Source organism: Arvicola amphibius, chromosome 17, assembly GCF_903992535.2.
Source record: "Arvicola amphibius chromosome 17, mArvAmp1.2, whole genome shotgun sequence".
NCBI classification, from domain to species: Eukaryota; Metazoa; Chordata; class Mammalia; order Rodentia; family Cricetidae; genus Arvicola; species Arvicola amphibius.
In genome coordinates, this window is record NC_052063.2 from 32,727,046 (window position 1) to 32,751,054 (window position 24,009).

At 40.3% G+C, this 24,009-nt stretch overlaps 1 protein-coding gene across 19 annotated transcripts in view; it reads right to left on the reverse strand.

Moving 5' to 3' along the window:
* The window catches only part of R3hdm2 (R3H domain containing 2), a 116,521-nt gene that overhangs the window by 87,220 nt on the left and 5,292 nt on the right, over positions 1-24,009 (reverse strand). For 17 of the 19 annotated variants that reach the window (XM_038314987.1, XM_038314984.1, XM_038314986.1 and 14 more), the window contains exon 2: positions 17,865-17,971. The gene's annotated coding sequence lies outside the window, so the exon portion shown is untranslated. Of the gene's footprint in view, positions 1-15,067; positions 15,218-17,864; positions 17,972-24,009 lie in introns of all 19 variants that reach the window. The other 2 variants (XM_038314970.1, XM_038314971.1) reach the window with 1 other exon arrangement.

Below are 24,009 nucleotides of genomic sequence, written 5' to 3' on the forward strand. Positions count from 1 at the left end.
GTAAGATTGGAACATATCTGGGTTTTGATAGCTGAATCACTCAAGAGTACACTCAGGGAAAATCACCTGGCTTTACAAAGGGAAAATAGTGATGATTAAAACCAAATAGACTTAAAGACAGAAAAAGGGGAGGGACTGATGATGGCAAGCAAGAATACTTCTTTCAGAACATTTCAGAGAAATGAGGTGGTTGCCAGAGATGTAATCATCTGTCATGACTGGGATGATGTGCTTTTAAGACTCATTTGCTGGGCTTTAAAGTGGGCTTGGTGGTTAAGAGAACTTGAGTTGTGAAGGGCCTGGGTTTGATTCCCAGCACCACATGGAGGCTCACCAAATCCTCGGGCACCAAGCATGCATGTGGCACACAGATGTACATGCAGGCAAAATGCTCACATATATAAAATAGTAAAAAAGTAAATCTTAAAAGAAAAGATGTCTTTTAAAAAATAAATCATTTGTTAAATTCATATGTAATACATAAAAGACCTGCAGAATTACATGATTTAAAAGCGAGTTGTGAGATCAGCAAGATGACTCAACAGGTAAAGGTGTCTGCAACCAAGCTTAAGTTCGATGTCCAGAACAGAGTTCAACAAGTTGTCCTCCGACTTTATACATGTACCATACCATGGCACAGCATGTACATACCCCATATACATATAAAATAAATAAATGTTTTTAAAAAAAGCTGCATTTGCTGTTTCTGAGCATCATCTGTAGTCTATACAATAATCTGGTTTTGGTATTTTGAGACTGCCCTTAGCTAGCCTAGAACTCTCTATGTAGACTGGCCTCAAACTCAGAGAAAATAATCTCTTTCTGCCTCTCAGATGTGCATTTCCATGCCTACTCCTATGCAATATTTTAAACACCTTAGGGTTTTGTTTTGTTTTGTTTTGACAGAATCTCAGTCTATCACCCAGGCTCACCTAGTACTCAATATGTAGCTTAAGCTGATCTTGAACTTGCGATCCTGCTTATACACAGAGAGTGCTGAATTAGAGGTACTTTAAATGGGTTTTGCTGTTGTTTGTTGGGTTTTTTTTGTTTTGTGTGGGCTTTCTATTTGAGATGAAGTCTCACTATGCAACTCAAGCTGGCTTCAAACAGTCTTTCCAGTGTTGAGACTGCCAGAGTACACCACCTATGCCCAGCTTCAAATGTGCTCACTGGAATACTACCTTCACTACATCTGGCGGGGCAGGCAGCAATCCTAGTTACTCAAAAGGCTGAGGTAAGAGGATCACAGAGACCTACCTAAGGCTACACGTGAGTTAAAAGTCAGCCCAGGAAATTTAATGAGACCTTGTCTTACACTTAAAAGTCAAGGAAGACTGAGGATGTTGCTCAATGAATGGGACAGTGCTTGACTACCATATGGGAGGACTTTAGGTTCAGTCCCCAGTACTACCACCACCACCATCACCAATACTAATACTAATACTAATACTAATAATAACAATAACCCCTATTCTCCTAAACAGTAAAACTCAGTAAAAATCAGTAGAAACTATATAAGCAGAGAGTTCAATTCCCAGCAACCACATGGTGGCTCACAACCATCTCTAATGAGATCTGGTACCCTCTTCTGGTGTGCAGGAATACATGCAGGCAGAACACTATTATATATAAAATGGATAAATAAATCTTTTAAAAAACTATATAAACAAGCAATATATCTCTCAGGAAATGCTCACAAGCATTAATATTTAATGGGAAAAATCTGGGAAGTTTTAGGTTTTCTCATGTTTAAAGACATCAATGTAAGCTTTAAAACTAAACAGATTCCTCAAAACTGAATTTAGTGTTACCAAGAATCTTAGTTCCACTGCATACAAGTAGAGTGTGTTCAGACCTTATTAAATGGAAACAGCTGAGCCCTCAAGCTTTGGAATAGGCAGTATGAGAACTCCATTCAGAGCTCCCAGGCTGCATCTTAAGAACACTGCAGCATCCCCAATTTCTAGGATCTCTCTGGTTCCTACAATTTATTCAACTATAAAGTTTAAATTCATAGGTAGTCTTTGAATCCATATGCACACAATGATAAGAAAAGATATCTTACAGACAACTGGAAAAAACTATACATGAACCGAATATCACATGACTCAAAATCAATTATTTTGTAAAATGATAATGAGATGGCACTTAGATTTTAAAATCCTTATTAGGGGGTTGGGGATTTAGCTCAGTGGTGGATGCCCTGGGTTCAGGCCTCGGCTCTGGGGACTAAAAAAGACAAACTAAAATCCTTACAGATACAGATATTACGGAAGCACTTAGAGGTGAGACGACTCATGAAAACATCTCAACTCTGAGCCTGGGGAGATTAGGTGAAGTACTTGTCTTGGAAATACATGGTGAAGTCCTCTGGGGTTTGATTCTCAGAGTCCACATGAAGCCAGGTATGGCAGCATGTGTCTAACCATGGCGCTCCTCTTGTGAGAGCGGAGGTGGGAACAGGAGAATCCCTGGAAGGTCACCACCCAGCTAGACTGGCATACATAGAAACAAGCAAATAAGACAGTCTTAAATGCCAGCAAACGAGATGGTCTTAAACGCAGGAGAAGGGAAGAACAGACACTTCAAGTTGTCTGATGACTTCCACGTGCACACTGTGGTTTATTCATGCATCTGCACATACACATACATCATGTACATACACATCAACAGAGAGATTAGAAAAAATTTCCAACTTTGTTTTTCCAATTGTGTTGACACCACACTGTTTTCTGATGCCAGTGCTGTCTCCAATTTTCAGCATTTCCATGGACAGCAGCAAGTAGAAATATCTCCATACTGTGGTTTGTACAAACTGAAGTCTTTACTATTCACAGACTGACCAGTGATAAGAGGCACAGGAACCAACTGGCTACAAAAAATTGCTAGCAAGAATACACTGTTTAATTAAAGAATGCAGAAACTGATTACAGACCGGGTACTGTGGCACTGTGAAATAATGTATTATCAGAAGAACACTGAATTCAGTGGGCTTCAGATTTACAAATGGTCCTTCGGTATCCAGACCAAGAACTTCCTCAGAACTTCAAAACAGATTTATGCTTCCAAAGAGCACTGTAACCAGTGCCTTCTAAGAGACCACTGAACACAAGGCAACAACAGGATATCTAATAGGAGTCCCAGTGAGGGCCTAGAATTGACAGTGCAACAGAAACCAGAGGCCTCGACCCAAGCCAATGACTCATTGCAAAAAATGCTAGCAAGTAAAGATGTGGGGACAAAAGGGGTTACTGTATGACTCACTGTGTCATACTATAGCTTCCTTGATGAGATTTTTTCCTTTTTTTTTCCCCCTTAAATTTTGAGGACGAGGTTGTAAGGGTAGAGGGTGGATACAATGGGACAAGAAAGGAATGGTATCAAGACACATAATGTGAAAGACACAAAGAATAAATAAAAAGAAAGTTTAAAGGACCTCCCAGGAACTAGGCGGGAGCCAGGACCTCGGTCAGCCTGGGTGTGAGTGAACCTGAATACTCCGGAGGGAAAAGGCAGGAACCAGAGATCTCAGCAGGGCCAGGTACGAGTCTGGGACCTCAGAGAGAGTAGGCCTGAGCCAGGTCCTCTGTGGGTTCGGGCGCACCCGAGCCTGGGACCTCCGAGGCAGTAGACCTGAACCAGAAACCTTTCGAGGTCCAACTTCAACCCAAGGACTTCTGCAGAAGTGAATCCAGACCAGTATTTACAGATACAGGTCAAAGCCGGTAACCTAAGCCCAAGTTGCCCTGAGCAAGGAGCTCCACCTTGGGCAACAAATTCCACAGGAGTGGAACTGAATGAGCCACCTAGGACAGAGAGGGCCTGAGGAAACAAGCTCCACTGAGAGCAGAAGCCAGAAGCAAATCCAGCCCTGGGAGCCAACCCTGTCCCAGAACACTGGCGGATCAGGACTGAGCCAGCGACCAGATCCAGAGTCAGTGACCTCCACCACAACAGGTCCCATCTCCAACCCAGAAGCTTCTGCAGGAAGAGATCCAGACCAAAATTTACAGAAACAGATCAAAGCCAGCAGCCTAGGCCAAAGTATACCTGAGACAGCAAACTCCAAGGGAGCAGAGCAAAGCACAGGAGCGCTGAGCTATCTCCAGGAACAGGAGTAACCAACGGGGTAACTAGAACTGTGACACTGACTGTACCACTAGGAACAACCGTCTGAGCTTTGGATTCACTGGCACCTACAAGATTATTCAACAGAATCTCAGACAGCCCCAACCACACCCATTAGAGGAAAAGATGAGTAGAAAAGGTAAGATCACAAGCTACACCACAAAGAACAACACAATACCAGTAAAACCTAAAGACCCTACAACAGCAAGACCTGAACAACCAAATATGGATGAACCAGAAGAAAATTACATAAAAAATAATATCAAGAAAATGTTTGAAATTCTTAAAGATGAAATGAGAAATTACCTTAAAGAAACGGAGGAAAAAACAAACAAAAAATTGGAAGATATGAGCAAATTACTTAAAGAAAACCAAGAAAAAGAACTCAAACTTATAAAAGAAACTATTCAGGACTTGAAAACTAAGATATAAAAATAAAGAAAACACAAGCTGAAGGAATTATAGAAACAGAAATCATGAGAAAAAGATCAGGAACCACAAATGCAAGCATGAACAGCAGAATACAAGAGATGGAAGAGAGAATCTCAAGCGCTGAGATACAATAGAGGAAACAGACTCATCAGTTAAAGAAAACATTAAATCTAACAAAAGCTTAACCCAAAATATCCATGAAATATGGAATACCATAAAAAGGCCAAATCTTAGAATAATAGGTATAGAAGAAGTTCAACTCAAAGGCACAGAAAATTTATTTAACAAAATCATAGAAGAAAACGTTCCCTATCTAAAGAAAGATATGCCTATTAAGATACAAGAAGCTTACAGAATACAAAATAAACTGGAACCAAAAAAAAAAAGTTCTCTCGACACATAATAATCAAAACACTAAACAGAGTAAAAAAAACTACAGAATAAAGAAAGAATATTAAAAGCTGCAAAGGAAAAAGGCCAAGTAACATACAAAGGTAGATTTATCAGAATTACACCTGACTTCTCAGTGGAGACAATGAAAGCCAGAAGGTCATGGTCAAGCATTATGTAGACATTAAGAGACAACGGATGCCAGCCCAGACTACTATAGCCAGCAAAACTGTCGATCACCATATAAGGACAAAACAAGATATTCCATGACAAATCTAGAGTTTACCAATACCTAGCCACAAACCCAGCCCTACACAAAATACTAGAAGGAAAACTCCAACCCAAGGAAGTTGGCTACACCAACAAAAACACAGACAATTGATGATCTCATTACAGCAAATCCCGAAGAAAAAACACACAAATTAACGATGAAAACTAAATTAACAGGAGATAGCAACCACTGGTCATTAATATCCCTTAATATAAATGGACTCAACTCACTCACCTGTAAAAAGGTACAGGCTAACAGATTAGATATGAAAACTGGATCCATCCCTCTTCTGCATACAAGAAACGCATACATACATCTCAACCTCAAAGACAGACATTGTCTCAGAGTAAAAGGTTGGGAAAAAATATACCAATCAAATGGACCTAAGAAACAAACATGTGTAGCTATCCTAATATCTAACAAAACATACTTCAAGCTAAAATCAGTCAAAAGAGACAAAGAAGGTCATTTCATATTAGTCACAGGAAAAATCCATCAAGAGGAAATTTCAATACTGAATATCTATGCCCCAAATACAAGGACACCCTCATATATCCCATGCTCTTGTGTAGGCAGAATTGATATAGTAAAAATGGCAACCTTACCGAAGGCAATCTACAGATTCACCACAATGCCCACCAAAATCCTAGCAAAATTCTTCAAAGACCTCGAAAGAATAGTACTCAATTTCATTTGGAAAAGCAAAAAACCCAGGATAGCCAAAACAATCCTGTGCAATAAAAGAACTTCTGGAGGCATCACAATCCCTGACTTCAAACTCTACTACAGAGCTACAGTACTGAAAATAGCCTGGTATTGGCATAAGAACAGACAGGAGGATCAATGGAACCGAATAGAAGGCCTGGATATCAATCCACACATCTTCAATAAAGAAGAAAAAATATCAAATGGAAAAAAAAAGAAAGCATATTTAACAAGTGGTGCTGGCATAACTGAATATCAACATGTAGAAAAATGAAAATAGACCCATATCTATCACCATGCACAAAACTCAAGTCCAAATGGATCAAAGACCTCAACATAAAGCCAGCCATACTGAACCTTATAGAAGAGAAAGTGGGAGTACACTTGAACGCATTGGCACAGGGAACCACTTCCTAAATATAACCCCAGCAGCACAGACACTGAGAGAAACAATTAATAAATGGGACCTCCTGAAAATGAAAAGCTTCTTAAAGCAAAGGACATGGTCAACAAGACAAAACAGCCTACAGAATGGGAAAAGATCTTCACTAACCCCATATCAGACAGAGTTCTATCTCCAAAATATACAAAGGACTCAAGAAATTGGACACCAAAAGATCACATAATCCAATAAAAAAAAATGGAGTACAGACCTAAACAGAGAACCCTCAACAGAGGAATCTAAAATGGATGAAAGACACTTAAAGAAATGTTCAACATCCTTAGTCATCAGAGAAATGCAAATCAAAACAACTCTTGAGATTCCATCTTATACCTGTAAGAATGGCCAAGATCAAAAACACTGATGACAACTTATGCTGGAGAGGTTGTGGGGTAAAGGGAACACTTCTTCATTGCTGGTGGGAGTGAAAGCTGGTACAGCCCCTTTGGATGTCAGTATGGTGATTTCTCAGAAAATTAGGAAACAACCTTCTTCAAGACCTAGGAATACCACTTTGGGGTAAATATCCAAAGGATGCTCAATCATACCACAAGGACATGTGCTCAACTATGTTCATAGCAGCTTTGTTTGTCATAGCCAGAACCTGGAAACACCCTAATTGTCCTTTGACCAAAGAATGAATAAGGAAAATGTGGTACATTTATTTATAAAATGGAGTACTACACAGTAGAAAAAAATTAATGACATCTTGAAATTTGCAGGCAAATGGATGGATCTAGAAAACACCATATTGAGTGAGGTAACCCAGACCCAAAAAGACAATTATCATATATACTCACTCATAAGTGGTTTTTAGACATAAAGCAAAGAAAACCAGTCTGCAATTTACAATCCCAGAGAACCTAGACAACAATGAGGACCCTAAGAGAGACATACATGGATCTAATCTATATGGGAAGTAGAAAAAGACAAGATCTGAGTAAATTGGGAGCATAGGGACCATGGGAGATGGTTGAAGTGGGGAGGGGAGAGGCAGGAAAGGGAACAGAGAAAAATGTAGACCTCAATAAATATCAATAAAATAAAAAATGATATGGCTCAGCCATGCAGTGGAGTGCATGCCTTTAATCCCAGCACTAGGGAGGCAGAGACTGGCAGATCTCTGTGAGTTTGAGGCCAGCCTGGTCTACAGCATGAGTGCCAGGATAGCCAAGGCTACACAAAGAAACTTTGTCTTGAAAAACCAAAAAGGCATGGCTCAGCAGTTAAGAGCACTGTTCTTCTAACAGAGGATCTGAGCTCAATTCCCAGCAGCCACATGGCAGTTTGAAACTGTAACTCCATTTCCAGGTCATCTGGTGCCCTCTTCTGGTCACCCAGGCACCAGTCATGAAATGGTACAAAGACATGTAGGCAAAATACCCATACACATAAAAATTTTGTAAATAAAATAAATAAAAATCATTAAGATGCTAAAAAACCAAATATAATTTTTGGAGTTAAAAAGCACAGAAACAGGCTGGAGAGATGGCTCAGCAGTTAAGAAGACTGGACGTTCTTCCAGAGGACCCCAGTTCAATTCCCAGAACCCACATGACAGCCTGTGACTGTCTGTAACTCCAGTTCCAGGGGATCTAACACCCTCACACCAATGTGCATACTATAAATTATTTTAAAAAATAGGAAACAGGCCAGCCAGATGGCTCAATAGAATAAAGGCACTGCTACCAAGCCTGACAACCTGAGTTTAAGCCCTGAATCCCACATGGCGGAAGGACAGAACTCCTTCGAGCCATCCTCCACATATGTGCCATGGCACACATGGACAGTGTGCACTCCACCACATGCATACAAATAAGTTTAAACAAACACTGCTTCAAAGGACATAAATAAATGGACAAGCACATTAAAAAACATTCTAAACCATTAGTTACGAAGGCAATGTAAAAGAAAAATCACAGTAAGGTGCTGGGCTTGGTAGTACAGACCTGCAATCCTAGCTCTCAGAAGGAACATGCAAGAGAGACCAAATTTAATAACAGTCTGAACTACAGAACAAGTTCCAGGCTATCCCGGAATCCAAAGAAAAGGTTTATTTCAAAACTCCATAGGCTAGAGATGCAGCTTAATCCTAGGGTACTTCTACCATGTGAACCATCACAGGTTTGTAATCAACCAATATAAGTAGCACTTTACCATTAATGGGATCAAACTGAAAACTCGGTAATACTGAGGGGATCATTTAGCGATCCTTCTACATCAGCTTCCTGGATGCTGGAATTACAGGCATGTATTAACATACCATCACCTCTAGCATTAGGTAAAAGAAGTAGTTCCAGTGAGTAATTCTACTTAGCTGAGCCCAACTATTCAGAACATGGGAGCCTGAGCGAAGCCATCCTCATCAGAGTGAAATCAGTCAGCCTGGGTAATTGTGCTGGCTAGTTATATGGCCCGACGTACAAAGGGAGTTCCAGGAAAGCCACGGCTACACAGAGAAATCTTGTCTCAAAATCAAAACAAAACAAAACATTCAGTAGTTCAAGAAAACCACTCTAGAGTCATAGCATTTACTGGAGATGAATAAACAACATCATCTATACCAAACTACCTGCATCTCTCACTTGGACTGCAGCAAAGGCTTTTCTTTTAAAACTTAGGTGAACTTGTTTGATATTCTCCTTGAATTTAAATTTCCTCCCCTATTAAACAGATGCAATATAATTTCCAACCACACAGGGTTATGTGAGAATGCAGTGTAGTGCTTAGCTTGCTGCCTGGGGTACAGAAACTGCTTCATGGTGTGGGAAGTCCTTCTGTATATGTGTTGCTTTTATTGGCTGATGGAGGAGGGCTATCTGTCTATGTGTTACTTTCATTGGTTAATAAAGAAACTGCCTTGGACCTTTAAAAGGACAGAAAATTAGGTAGGCAGAGTAGACAGAACAGAATTGTGGGAGAAAGAAAGCAGAGTCAGGCAGACGCCTCAGGCAGACGCCATGCCTCTCCTCTCTGAGACAGACGCAGGTTAAGATCTCTCCTGGTAAGCCACACCTCGTGGTGCTACACAGATTACTAAATATGGGTTAAAGCAAGATGTGAGAATTAGCCAATAAGAGGCTGAAACTAATGGGCCAGGCAGTGTTTAAAAGAATACAGTTTCCGTGTAATTATTTCAGATATAAAGCTAGCTCGGTGGCGGGATGCAGCCCCGCTCAATTCGTACTACAATTGGCTAATGAATAAAGCTGCTTCAGCCTATGGCAGGGCAGAATATAGACAGGCTGGAAGACATATAGAGAGAATAGCCGGAGTCAAAGAGATGCCATGTAGTTGCCAAATGAGAAATATGATCAGAACCTTTACCAGTAGGCCACAGCCTCGTGGCAATACACAGATTAATAGAAATGGGTTAATTTAAGATGTAAGAACTAGCTAGAAATATGCATGGATCACCGGCCAAACAGTGTTGCAATTAATCCAGTTTCTGTGTAATTATTTGGGTCTGGATGGCCGGGAAACAAATGAGCAGTTTCTGTTTACAGCTTCATACATTTTGACTGTTATTACCTGAAGAAATGCACAGTTCCCATGAGTCCAGTGCTGGGATGGCATCTCATTTAAGAAACAAGTTTAACTTCAAATAAATAAATAACCAAAAGTTAAAAGCAATGTTAAATATTAACACATTGAGACCTCATGGACAATAAAGAGGTCCAGTTCAAAACTCACAATGGCACCTTGTGTGTCTTTTGCTTGTATTTTTTTTAAATATTTATTTATTTTTATTTATTTATTTATTATGTATACAATATTCTGTGTGTATGCCTGCAGGCCAGAAGAGGGCACCAGAGCCCATTACAGATGGTTGTGAGCCACCATGTGGTTGCTGGGAATTGAACTCAGGACCTTTGGAAGAGCAGGCAATGCTCTTAACCTCTGAGCCATCTCTTCAGCCCCTGCTTGCATTTTTTATAACCTGGATCCTTGTCCTAACTCTGCAAATCAGCTGGATTTTCAACTCTGTTCATCTCTAAATCTGGGCTGTGCTACTATATGAGACTCAATCACTGTACAACAGACACTGTCAAGTCAGCCAGGGCTTTAGTGTTCTTCTTAAAAGACTAACAGTGACATCCTAGCCACGCACAAAATTCTTCTTTACTTCAGATAACAACACTGTTAAAGCAAACACCTTTAATACCAGCACTCAGGAGGCAGAGACAGGTGAATTTCAGTGAGTTCAAGGCCAGCCTGGTCTACATAATGAGTTCCAGGACAGCCAGGACTGTTACATAGAGAAACCTTGTCTTGGAAAAGCAAAAATAAAAACAAAAACAAAAACAAAAAAAAAAAAAACCCACTGTCTGCTCAAGATAGTTACAGCCTAGGTACACCTTCTACTATGGGGTCTTCTTTCTATGCCTTTACTTGGAAACTTGACCACCACCCCCAAAAAATTACTTCAGGCCCATAATTAGCAACTCCAAATGAATGATTAGTCATAGAAAAGCTAAAAGTGAGCCCATAAAAAGACCAACGTGTTAACATGTATAATTACCAATGTGGCGTATAGTGGTGAACTGGGGAACAGGTGATGTGTGCTGTAGTGGTGAACTGGGGAACAGGTGATGTGTGCTGTAGTGGTGAGCTGTGGAACAGGTGATGTGTGGCGTAGGGTGAACTGGGGAACAGGTGATATGTTATGGTGGTGAAATGAAAAACAGTTTCACAGTCAAAACATCAATTCCTGGCCATGTTAAGAAATCACAGAAAAATCCTTCATCCTTTGACCCAAAATGCTTCATTCCAACAATAAGTTTAAGAAGAAAGGTGGGGAGGAGAGATTACCTCAGCATGATGTCATATGCCTGTAATCCCAGAAAGACCCTATATATATAATTTTTTAAGATAGCGTACATTCAGAACACTCATAGCTTTACTGATGAAGAATAAGTTAATACAATCATTTTGGAAAACTGACAATACTTACTAATGCCAAATATACACACAGACTATAACCTACCAACATTCCAAGGTATAGAGAACCATTGGAAGTGACTGGCTCACAATTATACAACATGTACAACAACAATCCTAGTAATATTGTTCATAATAATCCAAACTAGAAACCAACAACTATATAGAAAAAAAATGGCATGGATACACAATATACTATTCTAAAGCAATGATAAAGAAAACACCATTGCTATATGTAACTATATTCATTATTGTCAAAGACAATGTTGAAAAACAACAACAAAACAGGATATATGGTTCTATATATGGTTCTACTAACATAAAATTTAAAAGCAGATGAAACTATGCCAGGCAGCACTCAGGAGGCAGAGGCAGGTGGATCACTGTGAGTTCGAGGCCTATGTGGTCTACAGAGCGAGTTCCAGGACAGCCAGGGCTTCACAAATAAAATCTGTCTCGAAAAACCAAAAGTAAGTAAGTGAATAAAATCATTCACTGGCCATTTTCACTGGCCAGAGAATATTTGTACACTGCACAGCAAGGTGCTTTTGTGATCTCACCTCTAACTTTTTTCTCATGATGAGTTTCTAACCATGAGTTTAGAAATAAGCTATGTGTGGTCAACTTTAACACTATGCTTTTATGCCAGGAATAGTGGTACACGCCTTTAATCCCGTCACCTAGGAGCCAGAGACAGGCAGATCTCTGCTTTTTATTTCACCTCAATTATCTCTGAATATACAACATATCCTCTATCTCGAACATTTTGGAAAAAAAGAAATGCGGTCTCAGGAGACCTACGAAGTCAAAGCAGTTTCACAGGAAGACTGAGATGGTATTTGCACTTACTGTCTTGTAGTGTTGGGGCCTGTAACGAAGGCCTGTGCATGCTGCATAAGCATTTTGGTTTTAGATTTATTTATTTTATGCATGTGTGTCTGCCTGCATGTATGTATGTGCACCATGTGTGTGTCAGGTGTCTGGGAAGAGCAACAAATGTTTTTGAATTGCTGAACTATGTCTCCAGAGCCCTATAGAAATATTTCACCAGCTCTCCTTCTGTTTTTAATTTTGTCAAGGTAGGAACACTAATCAAAATCTAACAGTAGACCTGGGAAAGAAGCTCAGTGGCAAACTATTTGCTAGCACTGCAAAAACAAAACAAAAACAGCCATGGCCACACATCCCTGTAATTCAAGCACTGGAGTTGAAAGCAGGAGGTTATCTCAAGGTCAGCCTAGGCTACATAACAAGACCAATAGCAAAGGTATGGCATTAGCTCAGCAGGCTTTCTTAGCACTCACAAAGCCTGGTGTGGTGGGACATGCCTGCCATTCCGGCACTGGGAACACAGACACCTGCGTGGTGGGACATGCCTGCCATTCCGGCACTGGGGACACAGATGTGGAAGTAAGAGAATCAGAAAGAAATTCAAGGTAATTCTCAGCTATATATAATAAATTCAGAGACAGCCTGGGCTACATGAGACCTTGTCTTTAAAAAAAAAGAAAAAAAAAGATTAGTAATATTTTTACGTCTCTACACTTTCAACTTAAAAAAACCAGGATCTCTCACTAGAATAGCTAAGAAATAAAAATTAAATCAGGATAGTTGGTAGAAAGTACTTGATATGATATAGAAGGTTCTCAGTTCAAGTCCTGGCATACTGATATTAAAAATAAAAAAAAGAATGCCCATAGTGAAATAGTAAAACTTAATAATCTTACAGTCACTTCTCGATATCCTCTATCCTCCACATCAACTCTTCTAGCTCCCATAGATAATACTCTGTGTATCTGTACTTTGAGGGGGTGTAAAAACTTGGGGTCTTGTTATATAACTTAGACTGGCTTCTGTGGTAATTTGAAAGAAAACGGTCCACAAAGGGAGTGGCACTAAAAGGAGGGGTGGCCTTGTTGAAGAAATGTGTCACTGATAGCTTTGAGGTCTCCTATACATAAGCTACACCCAATGAGACAGATCACTTCCTTGCCTGTGGGATAAAGATATAGTTCCTTCTCCACTCTCAGCTCCTTCTCTAGTACCATATCTGCCTGTATGCCATCATCACCCACCATGATGATAATGGACTAAACCTCTAAAACTGTAAGTCGCCCCATTAAATGCCTTCCTTCATAGAAGGTTTTGCAGTCATGGTGTCTCTTCACAGCAATAGAAGCCCTAACAAAGGCAGCTTCACATTCTCCTAAATGTTCAGTCTTCTAAATGCTGGGGTATGTAAGCACCAGAACACTCAGCACAATAGATATCGCAATCATTTCTACATTACACCTAATACTACGTAGACAGATGGTATATGTAGTGATATTCTGTTTATGTTTTAACAAATAAAGCTTGCCTGAATATCAGAGTGCAGAGCTAAGACAGTAGAGGCCAGGGAGTAGTAGCACACACCTTTAATCCCAGGACTCAAGAGACAGAAGCAGAGTGATCTCTGTTAGTTTAAGGCCACCCTGAGCTACACAAGATTAAATCTGTCTAAAAGAGAAACAGAGCTCACATAAAGGTGATCCCAGCACTTGGGATCCCATTCCTTTAATTCCAACACTAGGGAGGTGGAGAAAGGAGTTATATGGCTGGGTGGAGAGAGAAATATAAGGCAGAAGTAGACAGGGAAGTAGTGCAGTCTCAAGTTTGGTGGAGACAGTTGCAGTCTGAGGACAGGATCTCCCCTTTGGTCTAAGCATTGGTAGAGGTAAAAAGTCTCTCTAGTGGCTGGCTGTTTTGCTTGTCTGATCCTTCAGCATCAACCCCTTATCTGACTCTGGTCAGATTTTTTTATTATTAAGACCAATTAGAATTTGTGCTACAGTTATACTATATTGATTACACGATAATGAGGGGGAATGTCTATACATGTTTCATACAGCTGCAGCTATTTTTCTGACTTTTTTTTAACAGTTAGTGTCTCATCATGTAGCTCTGGTTAGCCAGAAACTCTTGAACCAGGCTAGCAAATCCACAGAGATTCCCACATGCCTCTTCCTCCCAGTGCTGGGATTGAAGGTATGCTCTACCTGGCCTCTTTCCTGAATATGTTTAACTGTATTTGGCTGAACCCACAAATGTGGAGCTCTCAGCTAAGACAGTTGACTGTAATTTCTGCCCTTCAGTTCATGTATTGTCACTGTCCTTCTGCTGCTCTAGTCAGTCTCCTACTCTCAGCCTCCCAAGCACTGGGATTATCGGCATAAACCATCAAATCACATCAAACATATTCATGCCTTTTAAAAAAATCCCTTATTTATTTAATGTATGAGTGTTTTGCTTGTGTATATGTCTGTGAGTGTTAGCCTGGTGCTTGCAGAAATCAGAAGAGGGTGCTGGACTCTGTGGAACTTAAGGCTACTTGGCAACTTTCATTTGGGTACTGGGAATAAAATCCTGATATTCTGCAAGAACGAGTGTTTTATTGTTGTTTTTGGGTTTTTGTTGTTTTTGTTTGGTTTGGTTTGGTTTTTTGAGACAGGGTTTTTCTGTGTAGTCTTAGCTATCCTGGAACTTGCTCTGTAGACCAAGCTGGCCTCAAACTCAGATCCAACCACCTCTGCCTCCCAAATGCTGGGATTAAAAGTATGCACCACCACCACCTGGTTAGAACAAGTGCTCTTAACCCCTGACCCATCTCTCCAGCTCACATTCATATCTTTACTATTCTTCTTGACAGAATAGTAAATATAAAATACTTATGCTATACACGCGCACACACACTTCTACACCACATATATACTCACATATGAACTGGGTCAAGCATTTGGAAGGGCTGCATAATTCAGTGAATCAATACTTGTCAATCTGGGCCAGTGGTGTTGGTGCACACTTCTAATCCCAGCACTTGGGTAAGAGAGGCAGGCAGATCTCTGTGAGTCTGAAGCCAGCCTGATCTACACAGAGAATTCCAGGTCAGACAAGGATATACAGTGAGACTTTGTCTCAAAAGAAAAAAGTTGTCAGCCGACCAATTCATAATATTTCCAACTCATTCATGGGTAAAGATCTATTCAGTTTACCAGATATAGTACCTAGATTGAAGCTAGAACCGTGCACCTACAGAACTACATTCCCAAACATGCGAGTAAATGTTAATGACACCAAGGACAAACCCCACTAGTGCTTTCAGACTCAACAATGCACCCTCAGGCACATGCCCACAACCCCAACACTACAGAGGCCAAAGGAGGAAGATCTTAAGTGTAATCAGTACAGGAGTCTAAGGCCAACATGAACCAAACAGCACAATCTTGTCTCACAAAAACCCAGGAAGGAAGAAGGGAGGGGAGAAGGCTGAGGGAGGGAGCAGAGAGGTACCATTTATCCACTACAATATACTGGACATAGCGTCAAGGAAAACTGCCCATAATAAATGAAGTAGATACTGAAACACAGCTTCTTTCAACTATATGTCTTTGGGGCTGGATTTTCATTATAGACTTCCACAAAAGAATCTGTCTTCTATTAAGTTATATATTACAGATTTCCAAAAATGTAAAACAAGGGTAGGAATACAATTCAATGGTAGTGCTTCCCTAGTATATGTAAGTCTCTAAATTTGGTTCTTAGTACCAAAATAAATAAATAATAATAATAATGCCTGCCTTTTTCAGTGAATTGTTTTGAAAGTTGTTTTATGGTTTTTTGGGGGGAAAAAAGGTATAGGAACTAGAGAGGTACCTCAGTGGGTAAAATACCTACTGTACAAACATGAGTATATGAGTTCAGACATATAATAGGGGCATAGTCATCCATATCTAAATTTCAATACTGGAGTCATAATTCAGAGACAGGTAGACATTAGACACTGGGCACTTGCTGGCCTTCTAGTTGAAACAGTGAGCTCCACACTCAGTGAGATGCTGCCTCAAAAAATAATGTGGAAAACAATATAAATAATTTTAAAAATAGAAAGGGCAGATGGGAGTTGGAGAGGCGGCTCAGCCATTAAGAATGTTTGTTACTCTTGGAGCTGGAGAGATGGTTCAGTGGTTAAGAGCACTAGTTGCTCTTCAAAGGACCCAGGTTCAATTCTCAGCACCCACACAGCAGCTCACAACTGTAACTCCAATTCCATGCAATCTGACACCCTCACACCAATGCACATAAAGTCCGGAAAAAAAAAAAAAAAGAATGCTTGTTACTCTTGCAGAGAACTCAAGTTTGACTCTTAAACCCCACATCAGGTGGTTCACAAGAGCATATATGCCAGCTCCAAGGGAACCAGCCCCTCTTCTGATCTCCCCAAGCATCTACATGCATGTGTTCATGAGCACACACAGACACACATAAATAAAACAAATACTAAAAGCAAAAAGGTAGAATAGAGAACACTCAATGTTGACCTCTGGCCTCCTCCAGATGTGCATGCACAGGTACACGCATCCTTATGCAAACATGTATACACAAAGTTATAGATATTATCAATATATAAGGGATGTATTGTTGCATTTGATGAATATTTAAATTGTTTACTTAGTTTAATCCCTAATAAAGTTGATAAATATAACACATATAAGTCAAAGTTCCTTATAGGGTTCTGGTTTGTTTTTTATTTGTACTTCTTTTTTTTCCAAAATAATTTGTTCTTTTCCATATATATGTATGTTTTGCCTGCATGTGTGTCTATACACCATGTCCATGCATTGCCTGCAGGGACCAGAAGAAGGAATCATATCCCCAGGAGCCAGAGTTATAAACTATTGTGAGCAACCACTGAGTCCTAGGAATGAAACCTGGGTCTTCTGGAACGGCAAGCAATTGTGTATGTCTGTCTGTGTGAAGGTGTTGGATCCTGAGAACTGAAGTTTTAGACAGTTGTGATCTGCCATGTGGGTGCTGGGAATCGAACATGAGTCCTCTAGAAGAGCAACTAGTACACACAACCAATGAACCACCTCTCCAGCCCCATAATAACTTTTAAAAGAATAAAAAGGGTCCAGGCAATGGTGGCGCACACCTTTAATCCCAGCACTCAGGAGGCAGAGGCAGGCGGATCTCTTCGAGACCAGCCTGGTTTACAGAGCAAGTTCCAGAACAGGCTACAAAGCTACAAAAAAAACCCTATCTCAAAAAACCAAAAGAAAAAAAGAGAAAGAAAAGAAAAAAAGGATCTTATTTTTAATTTTTTTTACATTTCATCATATGTATAAATTTAGGATCTCAGTAACACAACATTCTATTTATATTAATCTTTCTCCTCAGTTTATAAATTTTTATACTTTCAAATATTCCCAGAATTTCTTACTATGCAGTAATAGAATTACTTTTTCTACTACCAAATGATGTGTTAAACATATTTACTATAAGTAATACTGTATTCTATTTTAAATTCTATTTAACTACAGTTGTTTACTCAAAGTGCTCACTCTTAGCTGCCTTATGCTGACATGGCACACACATAGATCTCTACACTCATGAACAGCTAGCTATGTGTACACACAAAATTTCTGCTCCAACTATCTATTAACTTTAGTCTAAGCTCACAAAATAATGCAAGCATCATAAACTTTACCCATAAGGCCCCAGTGTAATGCTCACCTGACTTCTAGCACAGAGATGCTGGCTCATCCATCCAAGTGAAGTAACTGTATCCAGTAGGACTTTGCGACCCCAAGGAAGGACAGTGGTAGCCGCTGGTGATTCACCTGAGGAGAAGAAAGAATCTTTTACCACACTGAGCCCAGGACCTAGGAAGCTTTCAGAAGCACGGCAGTGAAATGAAATCTCAGAACAGTTCTGACTTTCACTGGCCTCTGTGTCTTGGTTAAGTGATGTGGATAACAGCACAAGAATCATTGTGAAGGCGCCTGTAGTCTTTCTTTCTCTGAAAAGTTGAGCACTGTCTATTAACTATAAAATCCTCAGAGATTTCAATTCTACAGAAGCTCTATAGAGTTCTAAATTTAGCCAAGCAAGAGAAATAGTTGGAAGATATGCGATTCACTTTAATATCTGTGTTTTTATGTTGCCAGGCAGCTAATTTCTTTCATAATGTTAACAGCCAACCACATAAAAGGGAAGAAATACACATGCCTTATAATCAACGGACAGGTTAGTAATCGTGTTAAATAAAATACCGAGTCAGGTGATGTGGCCCACACCCAGCACTTGGGAGGCTGAGGCAGGAAGATCAGGACTTCCAGATCAGCACAGGCTATATGTCTGCTAATAGCACTGGCTGCTATTCCAGAGGACCCAGGTTTGTTCCCAGAAACCACACGGTAGCATACAACCATCTAATGTTCTCTTCTGGACTTCGTAGTACCAGGTATACAAGTGGTGCAGACATACATGTAAGTGAAACACCCATACACATAAAATAAAAATAAAATAAAACTCAAAAGAAAATGGTATCTGTAACTTCAACACTGGACAGCCAGAGCTATACAAAGAAACTCTGCCTCAGAAAAAAGAGTAAGATTTGTTTTTACCTTTATGTGTCACCACCAACACAGGGGTATACTGGTTACTTTTCTGTGGCTGTTATAAAACACCATGACCAAATGCCACTTAGGGGGGACCCACTCCAGGGCCAGCCTCTTCCCCAAGTCATCAGTTGTCTGCAATTCACCTACTCCTATGGAGTAATTTAGTTTGGATACTTCATTGCTTACGTACATCTGGGAATCCACAGCTCTGCAATTCACCCTCCCCACCCCATCAAAACAAAACCAGCTGATCAAATGAGAACAGTAAGAACAGGCAGACAATCAGGAATAAGAAGCAATCTCCCTGTGAAGGTCCTACTCCCCACTAGAGGAGTCAGGGTTCTTTCACAAGGGGTTAACTCCAGGCCTGGGGCAAGTGAAGGACAAAGCAGCGGAGTACTGAAATCCCAATGGTGAGTGCCGAAAGAACAGAGCATCCCTCCTCCGAAGCTCCCACTAACCAAACTGAGAATAATTTACATTCTTATTCTTAAACCAGGTTTACAGTTTATGTATTTATAGAGACACACACCCTGGCATGAATAATATTTGAAGAATAATATTTGGAGAATAACGTGGAAGAGTTGGCCCTTTCCTTCCACCATGTAAATTTCAGGGACTAAACACAGGTTACTGGACATGTCAACAAGTTCCTTTACCTACTGAACTATTTTGCTGGCCAAATTTTACTGTTCTTTTAAAGAGTTTTTCATTTTATTTTTAATTATGTGTGTATGTGAACAAGAGTGTTAGTGGTGTCTGTGGTAGGCAAAGTACTCTCATGCTCACTGTTAAGTTCGATCACCTGGGGCTGGAGTTACAGGCTGTTATGTGTAGTCTTACAAGGGTGCTCACTCTTAACTGCTAAACCATCTCTTCAGCTCCAAATGTTATTTTATTTTTAATAGTCAATACTGTTAGGTACTTTTAACACTGACAACTAGGGACTACAAATTACTGATTTTAGGATGGAAATAGTGTCTGTATGCACCAATGTGTGTGTGCTTATGTGTGTGTATTTGGTGGAGTTGTACATATACACGTGTGCATATGTGTATGGAGGCCCAGAGGAAAACCTTGAGTGTGTAACCATTGGCACTAGTTATTTTTAGGCACAGTCTCTCACATATACATTTGCATACACATCCATATACTACACACACAATAAGAAAACAAAAGAAAAATATCAACTATAGTACTCTCCAAAACAAAACAGAGAAGTAAATTAGTAAATGTAAAGGGAATGAGACAATCTGAAAATCAACATCTTGAAATCACCAATTTTAATGAAAGTTTCAAATAAGACTCATCAATGGATGCCAAGAACACTGCATAAAAGGGACTTGTTATTTCAGTACTTGGAGGCAGTGGCAGGAGGCTGAGGGATTTGCAGTCATTCCCTATTACACAGTCAGTCTGAGGGCAATATGGGCTACTATATAAAATCCTGTCTCAAAACAACAAAAGGTTATTGAAGAAAACAAGAACCAGGCTGTAGAGATGGTTCAGAGGTTAAGAGCACTGGCTGCTCTTCCAGAGGTCCTGAATTCAATTCCCAGCAACTGTAGGGTGTCTCACAACCATCTGTAATGAGATATGGTGTCCTCTTCTGGCCTACAGGAATACATGCACACAGGACACTATATACATAATAAATAAATAAATAAATAAATAAATAAAAACAAGAATCGTAAATTGTAAAATAGCCAGCTTACAAAGTGAAGTTCTATTAAAAGAGAAACATATAAATGAATAAATAAGAGCTATAAATATAACAGGCGAGGCTAACCTGTACCAACTGAGCTATATTGCTATCTCCTATCCAATCATTCACATTCACCTGACCGAACTGAATTTCACCATGTAAGCACCACGTCTGGCTATTGCAGTAGCTCAGGCTGCTCCTTTGCACTACATAAAAGAACTGGTGGTAGCACATGCCTATAATCCCAGCATTCCAGAAGCAAATGCAGGAGGATCTAGAATTCAAGGTCAAAACTCAGCTACACATCAAGTTCCAGGCCAGCCTGACAAGAAAGTAGGACAGGTGTGGGGTCGTGCACCTTTAATTCTAGCATTTGGGAGGCAGAGGCAGAGAATCTCTGGAGTTCAATGCCAGCCTGGTTAAATTCAGAGTTCCTGACATAAGATATTTAAATTACAATTCATAACAGTAGCAAAATTATAAAGTATCAATGAAAATAAGTTTTGTTTTTAGAGACAGAGTTTCTCATTACAGCCCTGGCTGTCCTGGAATTAACTCTGTAGACCAGCTAGCCTTGAACTCATAGAGATTGATCTACCTCTGGGATTAAAGGTGTGTGCCATCACCATCCAGCTAATAAAAATAATTTTATGGTTGGGGTCACCACAACAGGAAGAATAGCATTAAGAAGGTTGAGAACCCTTAATCTGCCTTTCTTCCCACATATGAACAATCTACTAATTCTAGCACCATCTCCTGGCTCCTTCTGGGATCTCCTTCCCAATTCCCATCACTTCTGTACAGACTGGAAGGAGCAAGACCACAATAGGAATGCCAACCAAACGTCATCACAGCTGTTCAGACGAGAGCTGGTGATCTCCTGAGCTAAATTTACAAGTGGAAATGATAATGGAGAAATGGAAAAACTGAAAATATTATGGATATGTGTCCACATAAAACTTTCATGATAGTTAGATATTAAAGAATATAAAAGAGGGGCCGGAGAGATGGCTCAGAGGTTAAGAACACGGATTGCTATTCCAGAGGTCCTGAGTTCAATTCCCAGCAACCACATGGTGGCTCACAACCATCTGCAATGAGATCTGGTTCCCTCTTCTGGCCTGCAGGCATGGAGGCTGAACACTGTGTACATAATAAATAAATAAATAAACAAACAAACATAAATACATAAATAAATAAATGACTCACACTTTTAATATCCAAGTTTTTGACTTATACAGCTAGTTGGTTCTTACTCAAGAGTAAGAACAAATTTCCATGAGAGGATTATTTATATATATTTGGGCGTGGAGGTTTAAAACAGGGTTTCTCTGTGTCACCCTGACTGTTCTCGTTCTCTCTCTCCTCTCTCTCTCTCTCTCTCTCTCTCTCTCTCCCTCGCTCCCTCCTTCCCTTCCTCCCTCTCTCTCTCTCTCTTTCCAAATCTCTGTGCAGCCTTGGCTGTCCTGGAACTCACTCTGTAGACCAGGCTGGCCTTGAAACCAGAGATCCACCTGCCTCTGCCTCCCAAGTGCTGGGATTAAAGGTGTGCGCCACTACCACGTGGCAGAATAGTGAGTTTGCTTTAAAGAAACGCACTGTCTCCCTTCCAAGTACTAACCAGGCCTAGATCAGACAAGATCAGGCACATTCAGGGTGGTATGGCCATCCATTGCTGGCATTAAAGGTGTGTAACAGGCAGCCCAAACTTAAACTTTTTAACACAGACACTGGTACAACACTAAGGCTCATTTGAGGTTGGTTTTTTTTTTTTGGGGGGGGGATGCTTTTTTAAAAAAAAATCTATTGTGTTGGGGGAAACAATTCCATGAAGTCAGCTTTTTGTACCTACAATTAGGTGGATTCCAGGAATCAAACTCAGGTTCTCAGACTTTACCTGTTGGGCTAATTTGCTTGCCCTAATCAAACGTTTTACAAAGACAAAGGTGCTTTGAAGATTATGAAATAAAGTTTTTGATTATTACTAACAATAAATTTCAGGTCTGGGGATATAGTTCAGCTGGCATAGCATGCTTCAAGTCCTGGGTTCAAGGCCCTAGTAACACATGCTACAACCTCATTACTTGAGAAGCAGATGCAGGATGATCAGAATTTGCAGGTTATCCTTGGCTACATAGCAAATTTGAGGTTAATCTGAGCTACATGATAAGCTGTCTCAAAAATAGCAATAATGGGGACCAGCAAGATGATGTAGCAGGTAAATGCATTTGACAATGTGAGTTGTGTTCCCAGAACCCACATAAGGGACGATGGTGACCAGCCCTCCCTGTCACTCTCTACCTCCAAACACAACCATGCACACACACTCCACACATGTGTCTTACACACACAATAAATAACAAGTTGTAGCAAAAGTGGTATGATATAAAACATACCAATATACCAAAATTGGCACCACAAAATCAGTTAATGAAGATAAAACCGCTTCTTCTATATATTATATTAGAACTAGCCAGATACAGCAGCACACAGTCCTAAAATCCCAGCACCCAGGAGGCTGAGGCAGAAGAACCAAGGCTAGTCAGAGCTACACAGAGAGAACGTCTCGAAACAAATCTGAGCTACATTCTTATTTCCAAAATTAACAGATTTTGTCTGATTTTCTTTAAGTGTAGGAGACTATGTCAAGGAAACTCAAAGCAAAGGCTAAATTAAGAAAATCTTCAACTGGGGGATGGTGGCACACACCTTTAATCCCAGCACTCGGGAGGCAGAGGCAGGCGGATCTCTGAGTTCGAGGCCAGCCTGGTCCACAAGAGCTACTTCCAGGACAGGCTCTAGAAACTACAGGGAAACCCTGTCTAGAAAAAAAAAAAAAAAAAAAGTGAGTTCCAGGACAGGCTCCAAAGCTACAGAGAAACCCTGTCTCGAAAAACCAAAAAGAAAGAAAGAAAAAAAAATTCATTCCTGCTTATAAAGAAAAGAAATAAAGTCACATAGGAGTTACAGGAGTCAGATGGCTCAGCTCTTCCAGAAGACCCAGGTTCAATTCCCAACATCCATATGGCAGCTCACAACTGTCTGTAATTCCAAGATCTGACACCCTCACACAGGCAAACATGCAGGCAAAACACCAATACACATTAAATAAAAAAGTAATTTCTTAAATGTGCTGAATTATAAAACTAAGTCACTTCTGATAAAAAAGACTGGGAGTCCCTGGGATGGCAAGGCAGAATGCTGCACTGCTAAAGCAGCAGCCAGACGAAGCTGTCAGGTGAGTGTTTCTACAGAGGGGGAGAAGGATATAGCTCAAGGAAAATACTCGGGCCACTGGCTATGAAGGTCTAAAATTAGATTCACCAACTGGACTCATGTACACATTTTGAAGCCGTGAGTCTGGCTATGATTCCTGCTTGAGGTGGCGACACATTCCACGGAAGGACAAAGTCCCTTAGCCTCACTCTCCTTTCTCTCTGTGATTTTCTGAGACAGGGACTCAACACTGTAGTCCAGGGCAGCTTCAGATTTACTCATCCTCCTGCTCTTCCTTCTGAGTACTAGAAGGGCAGCTGCCCTCATGGCTGCC